Source organism: Odocoileus virginianus, chromosome X (assembly GCF_023699985.2).
Source record: "Odocoileus virginianus isolate 20LAN1187 ecotype Illinois chromosome X, Ovbor_1.2, whole genome shotgun sequence".
Classification (NCBI taxonomy): Eukaryota; Metazoa; Chordata; class Mammalia; order Artiodactyla; family Cervidae; genus Odocoileus; species Odocoileus virginianus.
The window spans coordinates 52023298-52035207 of NC_069708.1; the positions used below are offsets into that span (position 1 = coordinate 52023298).

Sequence of the window (11910 nt, forward strand, 5' to 3'; positions counted from 1 at the left end):
TTGTTTGAAATGCAGACTTCCAGGTTCCACCCTAACTGGATTAGAGCCTCTGAGGGTGAGACCCAGCTTTTTGTGTTTTACTGAATGTGTGTGCTTCTAATGTACACTCAAGTTTGAGAACCACTGCTTTAGAATGACAGTTCGCAACCTTGGTTGTGTCAATGGAAATAAAAACATACAACCTGCGAGCTGTGAGTTCAGTTTTATTTGGGGACTTACTGAGGGTTGTAGCCCAGGAGATAGCCTCTCAGATAGCTCTGAGGAACTGCTCTGATGAGGTAGCCGGGGAGAAGTCAGCATGTATGTGATTACGGAGGAGGTGGTATGAGCGATCAAGCACACATCCCAGTAGAAGGTTGCTGCTTGTCACGAGGAACAGGTATCTCAGTTAATGATTTTAGTGCTTTTCTGGGTATGGGAAGATGCAAAAACCTGAGTACATAAAATTTTTTCCTGAAAATATCTAACTATAGGCCTTTTTTCCAAGAGCACAGAGTGCCTCATTCCTGACCTTTGCCCTGAATTCCTTTCGGGGTACTTTAGGTAGGAGTGGATGGTGGGCAACATTCTTTGTTTTATGGTTGCAACATTAGAATCATCTGGGGATCCTTTTTTTTAAGCACTTTAAAGCAATTTTTACTTTTAAAAGTATTTTTAATCAAACTATGTGTTTTAATTTTTATTTTTTATTGGAGTGTAGTTGGTTTACAGTGTTGGGTTAGTTTCAGGTATAAAGCAAAGTGATTAGGTTACACACACACACACACACACACACACATATACATATGTGAAAGTGAAAGTCGCTCAGTTGTGTCCGACTCTGCGACCTCATGTACAATACAGTCCATGGAATTCTCCAAGCCAGAATACTGGAGAGGCTTGCCTTTCCCTTCTCCAGGGGATCTTCCCAACCCAGGGATCAAACCCAGGTCTCCTGCATTGCAGGTGGATTCTTTACCAGCTGAGCCACAAGGGAAGCCCATATATACATATATATGTCTATTCTTTTTCAGAATCTTTTCCCATATAGGTTTTTACAGAGTATAGAGTTCCCTCTGCTATAAAGTAGGTTTTTGTTGATTATCTGTTTTACATATAGTATAAATATATAGTGTGTATATGTTAATCCAAACCTCCTAATTTATCCCTCTCCCTCACCTTTCCACCCGGAGACATTTTAAAACAGATTTCTGGGTGTCATGCCCTCAGAGATTCTGATTTAATTCACTTTGGGTGTGGCCCTAGCATCATTATTTTAAAACCTCCTCAGATGGCTCTAATGTGCAAGTAAGGATGAGAATCTTGTGCTAGGGTTTTTTTTTTTCCTTCCAAACCTGGCATTTGGCTTGATGAGTAAAAATGCATGTCAAGTTGCAGATAAAAACTAACTAGTTGAGGTATATGTATAACAGATTCACTTTTTTGTGCAGTGGAAACTAACACAACATTGTAAATCAACTATACTCCAATAAAAGAAATTTGAAAACCTAACTAGTTGGGTAATGTGTAGGCTAAATAACTTGCTTTTGTGGTTTCTCCTTGTCTATATCCATGCAGGGTCTCTGAGCACTGGTTTGCAGTCCTTTGCAAAGGTTTTCATCCCCTTAAAGCACTTCCTTTCCCATTCTCTCTGCAGTTATTTTGGTAGGTGTGGTAGGGAGTCAGGCATAGAACCATCAGTTGCTAGTGGTCCTTAGATAAGCCTTAAAGTTGACTCGCATACATGGCAAGAAAAGGTGAGCTCATTTTATTAATATTAAAGTAGGACAGTTATTCTAAGGGTTTGTCCTCAGCCTGCTTCCTACCTGGTGTCTAGAACTGGCTTCTCATTAGGCTCATCTTAGAGTTGCTGAACCTCTGAGTGCAAATTCTACCATCGCCTTTATTACAGGTGTGAAGTTGCATGCACAACCATGCTTCCCAGTCTTGGCTGAACATTGAACTACCTCTGGGAGCTTTTCAGAAAATCCTGGTTTCTTGGACTTGGGCCCTACCCCTCGATCTTCTAATTCAATTGGTCTGGGATGTGGCCCAAGCATCATGATTTTTAAAATATTCCCTGAACATGATTCTAACGTGAAGCCAGTGTTGCTTGCTTGCTTGCTTTCTAAGTTACTTCAGTCGTGTCCAACTCTTTGTGACCCTACGGACTGTAGCCTACCAGGATTCTCTGTCTATGGGATTCTCCAGGCCAAGAATACTGGAGTGGGTTGCCTTGCTTTCCTCCAGGAGATCTTCTTGACCCAGGGATCAGACCTGCATCTCTTACATCTCCTGCACTGCGGATGGATTCTTTACTGCTGAGCCACAGAGGAAGCCCACAGCCAGGATTGCATGTGTGTGCTAAGTTGCATCAGTCATGTCTGACTATGTGACCCAATGGACTGCAGCCTGTCAGGCTCCTCTGTCCATGGGATTCTCCAGGCACGAATACTGGAGTGGGTTGCTGTGTCCTCCTCCAGGGGATCTTCCTGACCTAGGAATCGAACCTGTGTCTCTTCTGTCTACCTGCATTGGTATGTGGGTTCTTTACCACTGGCGCCACCTGGGAAGTCCACTGCCAGGGTTATGATCCTCCAATAAGGGCCACAGTTCCCAAATTTGTCTGCACATTAAAATTCCCTGGGGATCTTTTAAAACTTCCAAAACCCAAGCCACACCTCAGATAATTAAATTATTACAATCTCTGAGGATGGACACAGGCATTAGTAATTTTGAAGTTTCCCCAGTGATTCCCATATGCAGCCAGCATTGAAAACCACTGGGTTAGGGTATTTGATGTTTGGAAGTTGGGAGAGAGGAGAGAATGATTGTCATTTGCTGAGATTTAAGACTTTCATTGATTGATTTGCAGATATTAAAGAATCCTTGCATTCCTGGGATAAAGCCCACTTGGTCATGATGTATGATCTTTTTAATATGTTGTTGGATTCTGTTTGCTAGAATTTTGTTAAGGATTTTTGCATCTATGTTCATCAGTGATATTGGCCTATAGTTTTCTTTTTTTGTGGCATCCTTGTCTGGTTTTGGTATTAGGATGATGGTGGCCTAATTGAATGAGTTTGGAAGTTTGCCTTCTTCTGCAATTTTCTGGAAGAGTTTGAGTAAGATAGGTGTTAGGTCTTCTCTAAATTTTTGGTAGAATTCAGCTGTGAAGCCATCTGGTCCTGGGCTTTTGTTTGCTGGAAGATTTCTGATTACAGTTTCAATTTCCGTGCTTGTGATGGGTCTGTTAAGATCTTCTATTTCTTCCTGGTTCAGTTTTGGAAAGTTAACATTAACAAATTGAAAGATAAAAACCATATGATTATCTCAATAGATGCAGAAAAAGCCTTTGATAAAATTCAACATCCATTTATGATAAAAACTCTCCAGAAAGCAGGAATAGAAGGAACATACCTCAACATAATAAAAGCTATATATGACAAACCCACAGCAAACATTATCCTCAATGGTGAAAAATTGAAAGCATTTCCTTTAAAGTCAGGAACAAGACAAGGGTGTCCATTTTCACCACTACTATTCAACATAGTTTTGGAAGTGTTGGCCACAGCAATCAGAGCAGAAAAAGAAATAAAAGGAATCCAGATAGGAAAAGAAGAAGTAAAACTCTCACTGTTTGCAGACGACATGATACTCTACATAGAAAACCCTAAAGACTCTACCAGAAAATTACTGCAGCTAATCAATGAATACAGTAATGTTGGAGGATATAAAATTAACACACAGAAATCCCTTGCATTCCTATATGCTAACAATGAGAAAACAGAAAGAGAAATTAAGGAGACAATACCATTCACCATTGCAACAAAAAGAATAAAATACTTCAGAGTATATCTACCTAAAGAAACAAAAGACCTATATCTAGAAAACTATAAAATACTGATGAAAGAAATCAAAGAGGACACAAATAGATGGAGAAATATACCGTGTTCATGGATTGGAAGACTCAATATTGTGAAAATGGCTATACTACCCAAAGCAATCTATAGATTAAATGCAATCCCTATGAAGCTACCAACGGTATTTTTCACAGAACTAGAACAAATAATTTCGCAATTTGTATGGAAATACAAAAAACCTCAAAGAGCCAAAGCAATCTTGAGAAAGAAGAATGGAGCTGGAGGAATCCACCTGCCTGACTTCAGACTCTTACTACAAAGCCACAGTCATCAAGACAGTATGGTACTGGCACAAAGACAAAAATATAGATCAATGGAAGAGAATTGAAAGCACAGAGATAAATCCACGTACCTATGGACACCTTATCTTTGACAAAGGAGGCAAAGATACACAATGGAAAAAAGACAACCTCTTTAACAAGTGGTGCTGGGAAAACTGGTCAACCACTTGTAAAAGAATGAAACTAGAACACTTTCTAACACCATACACAAAAATAAACTCAGAATGGATTAAAGATCTAAATGTAAGGCCAGAAACTATCAAACTTTTAAGAGAACATAGGCAAAACATTCTCCGACATAAATCACAGCAGGATCCTCTATGACCCACCTCCCAGAATATTGGAAATAAAAGCAAAAATACACAAATGGGACCTAATTAAACTTAAAAGCTTTTGCACAACAAAGGAAACTATAAGCAAGGTGAAAAGACAGCCCTCAGATTGGGAGAAAATAATAGCAAACAAAGCAACAGACAAAGGATTAATCTCAAAAATATACAAGCAACTCCTGCAGCTCAATTCCAGAAAAATAAATGACCCAATCAAAAAATGGGCCAAAGAACTAAACAGACATTTCTCCAAAGAAGACATACAGATGGCTAACAAACACATGAAAAGATGCTCAACATCACTCATTATCAGAGAAATGCAAATCAAAACCACAATGAGGTACCATTACATGCCAGTCAGGATGACTGCTATCCAAAAGTCTACAGGCAATAAATGCTGGAGAGGGTATGGAGAAAAGGGAACCCTCTTACACTGTTGGTGGGAATGCAAACTAGTACAGCCACTATGGAGAACAGTGTGGAGATTCCTTAAAAAACTGAAATTAGAACTGTCATATGACCCAGCAATCCCACTCCTGGGCATACACACTGAGGAAACTAGTTCTGAAAGAGACACGTGCACCCCACTGTTCATCGCAGCACTGTTTATAATTGCCAGGACATGGAAGCAACCTAGATGTCCATCAGCAGACGAATGAATAAGGAAGCTATGGTACATATACACCATGGAATATTACCCAGCTATTAAAAAGAATTCATTTGAATCAGTTCTAATGAGATGGATGAAACTGGAGCCCATTATACAGAGTGAAGTAAGCCAGAAAGATAAAGACCAATACAGTATACTAATGCATATATATGGAATTTTAAAAGATGGTAACGATAACCCAATATGCAAAACAGAAAAAGAGACACAGATGTACAGAACAGACTTTGGGACTCTGTGGGAGAAGGCGAGGGTGGGATGTTCTGAGAGAATAGCATTGAAACAAGTATACTATCAAGGGTGAAACAGATCACCAGCCCAGGTTGGATGCATGAGACAAGTGCTCAGGGCTGGTGCACTGGGAAGACCCAGAGGGATGGGATGGGGAGGGAGGTGGAAGGGGGGATCGGGATGGGGAACACATGCAAATCCATGGCTGATTCATGTCAGTGTATGGCAAAAACCACTACAATATTGTAAACTAATTAGCCTCCAACTAATAAAAATAAATTAAAAAAAAGACTTTCAGTCCTTCACTTTTCAAATCACATTTCCAGTTTATAATTTACAGGGTCATCATTGCCATTTTCTGAGAAATATATTTCAAAATGGCATGCCATAAAGTACAGTCATGAACCAATTGAAGCTCCCTTAGAGCTCACCAATTAATGGAAGTGCAAGGACAGCTGAATTAGAGTATAATTATTATGTACCAGACTTAAAAATTTCCATCAGCTGATTTGGTTTCATTGTTATATGCATTTGCATATATATTTTTCATCAAAGGAGACTAAGTGGGTGGGGAGGGATGCTAACACCTTGCCCAGAGCCACAGAATGAAAGCATATGTCAATATCCTCTAGTCCATTTCTGTCAGAGATCTTCAGGGTACACGGAGGGAATTTAAATATATAAAGGTGTTGGGATTCACTGTTTGTATTTACTGCTCACCTTGTAACCAATCCAAGGAATACCTAAGGAGAAGAGAGGGCTGTTATTTACATATTTAAGGGTCTCTGTCCTTCAACTAGAATAAGATTTGAGGGAATAAGGACTGTTCACTATTGTATTTCTGTCCAGCACCCAAGCCAGTGTATGAAATGTAGCAGGTGCTCAGAGCAACGATATAGCATACTGGCCAAGATGACCAGCTGTGGAATCAGGCTGACCTAGTCTTGAATTCTGGCTGCATCACTTTTACATGCTGTGTGAATTTGGGTGAGTTACTTATCCTCTGTTCCCTGCCCCTCTGTCTGTAAAAGAATGGTAATGGTACTTACTTCATGAGATTGTTGTGATTTATTCAGTGAAACAATATTTGTGAAGCAGTTTGCAAATTGCCTGGCACCTAGTTTGCTTGGATTAAGGGGGGAATTATTCTTAATAATCCAATTATTTGTTGAAGGAATGAATGGATATCATAGCCTCATTTCCCTTTCCTGTCTTGAGATTCACAGAGTCAAAATAACTTATTCAATTTGGTTTCTGTAAGATTTCAATACTTCATTTCGAGCAAACAAAACCAAATACACGTTGGAGAGAGTCCCTGTGCTGGTGTGGGTGTTTCTCAGCATTTATGTTACAGTCAAATATTACAGCTTCTAGTTAAACGTTTAAATAGTTTGAAGAAAAATGACACATAGGAAACAGATAAGGCCATCCTGCTCATTTTGTCACCCTCATAATATTGTTGCTAAAATAACCCGCTTGTCAAATCCCTTTGTACTACTGTGAGAAGTGCTGACGTAAGACATGTTTTCTGAAAATAACCATGATGAGAGGTGTCACAAATTCAGAGCTTTGGTACAGAAGTGATAGAGTTCCCTCATGAGTAGAATAGCTCAGGATCATAAATTGGCCAGTCACTTACTGGCTTACCTGTTTCACCTCCTAAAAGGAGAATTGTTTCTAGGTTTGTTTGTTTGTTTGTTTTAACTAAACTACTATAATCACTGCATAGGATCCTGGATTAGACCCTGCACAGAAGAAGGACATTATTGGAAAAACTGGTGAAATCTGACTTAAGTCTATAGTTTAATAAATAGTATTGTGCTAATGTTAATATCATAGTTTTGATCAATCTACCAGAGTTATATGTGTCTTAACGTTAGGGGAAGTTGGGCGAGGGGTATATGGGAACTCTTCGTACTATATTTACAAATCTTCCATAAATCTAAAATTTCAGAATACAAAGTTTTCTTTTTTAATAAAGAAAAGACTACACATAGTCTTAAAAACTAGATGTACTGATTGAAAGTTAATTCTAAAAAAAAGCCAAGTCTGGGCAGGGCTTGAGGCCAGGGCTCCAGAAAGAGAATAGTGCTTACCCAGACACCCATATATGCGCTAGATGTTTGGCTAAGTGTAATAAGCACTACCAGAGACAAGGGTGGGGCTGGGGGAAAGCATTTAGCAATTCTTCAATAAGGGATTTCTAGAAGCCTATCCAAAAATAGTTCCTTTCTCTCCTTATAAGCTAGCTTAGTTCAAAGCACAGCAATCCCACTTAAAAGAGGTCCAAACACATGTTTCCTTAAAGTCCCATATTGGAGCTTGGTGGACTAGGTGTTTTGAAGGAATTTTTCATTGGAGTGCTAAACCTGAAATGGTGTATATGTGCTCAGTCACTCAGTCACGTCTGACTCTTTGCAACTTCATGGACTGTAGCCCACCAGGCTCCTCTGTCTGTGGAATTTCCCAGCCAAGAATACTGGAGTGGGTTGCCATTTCCTACTCCAGGGGATCTTCCGAACCCAGGGATCAAACCCATGTCTCTTTTCGTCTCCTGCATTGGCAGGCAGGTTGTTTACCACTGTGCCACCTGGGAAGCCCATTTTAAAGCATCAGCCCCCTTAGCATTCAATTCTTATTTATTCCCTGAATCAAATAATCTGCAGAGTTAACTCCTGTGTCATTTAAAAAGGCAGATGCCTTAGTAACCTAGCATGACCAGCACAACAATTTTAAAAAGTGTATTATAATACAAGGTGTTGTTGGGGGTAGGGGTGGAAACTCAAAGGACTGTGGTGCTCTTCATTCTCTTTGGTACTTTAGGGATGAATTCTTCAATGTGTTTTTTCCATAGTTCTGATCAGCATGTGTACCTATTTCCTATTGTGCTGTTTTCGTGTAACATTGTTTCACATTCTGGTTCCCACCTGCACAGTGCACAATGGCTGTGTAATATTCCATTGTATCAAATAGCAGGATAGTCCTTAAGGCTGGGCTCATTTTTTTTTTTGAGCAGATATAAAAGGCCTGCTGTCTCTTAGCACCAGAGGTCTATTTTAATTCCTGGAAGTGGTGACTAGCAGGAGCGTGGGATTGTGTGGGATTCTTGAGTCATCATCACCCAGCACAGTTAACAGAGCACTTTGTTAACATTGCTTTGCTCACCACCCGACAGCAGAGCCTCCTGGGTTCCTGGGACCTGAGCCAGGCATTCCAGGAGCGCTAGAGTGGAAGTACAAGCCCCCTGACTCCCACAACCCTCAGCTGATACTGTCTCCCGCCCAACAGCAGGAAGTTTCTGCTGCTTTCTCTCTCCCCTGGGATATTAACTCCACCTGTGTTTCCCATAGGGCTTGATAAAAGAGAAAAAGCCAGGGGAGTGGGAGGATGGATTATTATAGTTAAAGGAATAGGCATGGGTCAGACGTGCCATGGCTGTATTTCTTTTAGGCGCACCTGTGATAATGAAGTGGGATGTTGGGATGGTGGGTGATAGAACACCTGTTTTCTGTACCCTTTCCTGTCAGAAATCCAAGTTTGGGCTATCCAATGAAGAGTTCATAGGGGTGAATGACAAAGCAGTGAATCCCAACTTGAGCCCTATCCCACCCATAGCCAATGGTGTTTTATAGTTAAAAATGCTAGTTGGCAAAATTCTCCTGAGTGGTGTATTTAAGTCTTGCCAGTTGCAACTGCCTTGAAGATGAGTGGTTTTAGTAGGATACTGGGAGGAAAGAGTGATATTTGAAACACAACTGGGATGGTTCAAACACCAAAAGCTCAAACCCCAGGGATTTGTGACTAGGTTACCTGTTCTTGGTTTCCATATCCAGTCCTAAATCACCACAGTTCTTCCTTAACTCTTAACAGTGTACTGAATCTCTGACCCATGTTCTGCAGATCATACTGGATACCAACCCTAGTGATTGCACACTAGGATGGGTAGTAACAGTGTATGAAGAGTGGTGACAAGATTTCAGGAGTAAAAACCATTCAGAACACAGCATCTCTACCTATACACATGGAATTCTCTAATCCAAAAGCCCAGGCCTGTCTTGCAAGACGAAATGGACAAGTACCCAGAGCCACATAGGGCTCATTGAATGTTGAGCTAGGGTCATATATTTGAAGTGTCTCTGACAGGAGCTAGACTTTACAAGTCCTGGAGGAGTCAGGCCAAGACCTTGACAATGAAAGGAGAGAAACTCCAAGGCAACCACTTGCCTGAAAGAAAATTTGCCCCCAAGGCTCAAGAAGCTCTCATTAATCTTGGTCCTTGGGCTGACACACTGAGACAGGTTTGTAAGACCTTTTTTTTTTTTTTTTGGCAGATTTTAGGATTCTCAAAGACGAGGCTCTGGAAAGTGGTGGTTGGCAGTGGTCATAATCACCCTGAGTTGTCGCTCAGTCATGTCTGACTCTTTGTGACCCCATGGACTGTTGCCCATCAGGCTCCTCTGTTCATGGGGATTCTCCAGGCAAGAATGCTGGAGTAACTTGCCATGCCCTTCTCCAGGAGTTCTTCCCAACCCAGGGATCAAACCCAGGTCTTGCAGGTGGATTCTTTACTGTCTGAGCCACCAGGGAAGCCCATGAAATTTGGAGTGGATAGCCTATCCTTTCTCCAGGGGATCTTCCCAACCCAGGAATCAAACTGGGGTCTCCTGCATTGCAGGTGGATTCTTTATCAGCTGTGCCACCAGGGAAGCGCTATAATTACCCTAGATTCTCTATACTGTTTGTACTTTAGAATCTAAGACACCTCTCCTTGGGTTATTCTTTGCAGAAAGGAGGATACTTCTCCCAGTATGGAAGTATAGCTATCTGATGATCTAAAATCCTCCCCTAATCATAATAATAGTAGGTAACATTTCATGAGCTACTTATTATGTGCCAGGCACCCTGCCTAGCATTTTGGCCCTGGCTTGTCCTCTTTGATCCTCAAAACAAGCCTGTGAGGTATGTGCTCTTCTTCTTGTCTTCACTGGGGGTTATTGCCAGGTCATCCAGCTTGATAAAGGGTTTGGAGAGTGTGGTAACACCCTGCAGCAACCAAATTATTCACTAAAAATAAATAAGGCCTTCCTGGCTGTATTGAGGGGATATTCTTTAAATATTTTTGATTAATAGACTTTCTGTAGGAAAATTTGGTTGACACCCAGGAACATGTATATTGTAGAAAGGAAAGTATGCCAATATACTGAAATTCACTTTTGTCAGAGGTTGTTTCAACCTAAATTCTTCACCCTGCTCGTATTCATAGATAGCACTCCTAATCCCTTTTAGCCATACTTTCTTTCCCTCTTGGCTGAGAAAGTATGCCTGCCTAAGACATAATGCTGTAAAGAGCAGTGTGAGTGAAGAACCTTGGTTTGTTGAATTATAGTCTCCTGTCTGATAAACTCCTCTTCAGTAGAGACTTTTGCTACATCCCTGGGTTGGAATGATTGTCAGCAGAATCCTTCAGTGATATTTATTGGACAAATTGGAGGAATGTAGGTGGGGTCAAGAGGGGCTTCCCAGGTGGTGCTAGTGGTAAAGAACCCACCTCCCAATTCAGGAGATGGAAGAGTTGTGGGTTCGATACCTGGGTTGGGAAGATCCCCTGGAAGATGGCATGGCAACCAACTCCAGTAGTCTTCCCCAGAGAATCCCATGGACAGAGGAGCCTGGTGGGCTATAGTCCACAGGGTCGCACAGAGTTGGACATGACTGAAGCAACTTAGCAACTATGCAAGCACAAGTACAGGTGGGTCAAGAGTGCCCAGAGAAGACCCAGAGAGGGTGTAGTATATTGGGGCAGGGAAGATAGCACACTGGCTCAGGCACATAGGAGATCTGGATTTTAGGAGCATGTCTGTCAGTGATCAGCTCTGCAGTCTTCAGCAAGTCATTTAACCTCTCTGTACCAAATACCTAATCTGTATAACAATTGGGATTGGACTAGAGGTTCTTTAAGATTGCTTCCAGTGCCATGACTAATAAGCCGAACCTTAGAATCCTGTCAAAGACCCACAAAGTGCCTGAGGTGGTCCCCTTTGACATAAGGCCATATGCAATGCATAACAGCAAATGATGCAGCCTTAGACAGTGTCTGGCGCTCCAGATGGGGTTGTGAGACTGATGCTTATCATGTGCCAGGTTTCTCTCTCTCAGAAACAATTATAGGCTAGTTGGTTTATACTTCCTGGTGAGACCATATAGGGTAGGAGTTAAGACCATGAGTTATGGAGTTGGAACTTGGTTTAGTCTGAAGAGCAGTTCTGTCATTTCCTAATGGGTGCCTTGGGACGAATTATTTGACCTCTTTAAACATCAGTTTCTGCCTCTGTAAGATGATGGTAGTAGAACTGACCTCATAGGCTTGTGAAGATGAAAGGCAGTAATGTACGTAAACCACTTAGCCTAGTGTCTGGCAGAATGGAAGTGCTCACTCACCTGGGTTTGCCACTACCATCAGTATGCTTACTGCAGTCAACCTAATTCTTCTAACATGGGCA

General features: G+C 41.3%; 1 protein-coding gene across 3 annotated transcripts in view; it reads left to right on the forward strand.

Moving 5' to 3' along the window:
* XKRX (XK related X-linked) overlaps window positions 1-11910 on the forward strand; it is a 107891-nt gene that overhangs the window by 26100 nt on the left and 69881 nt on the right. The window lies entirely within an intron of this gene.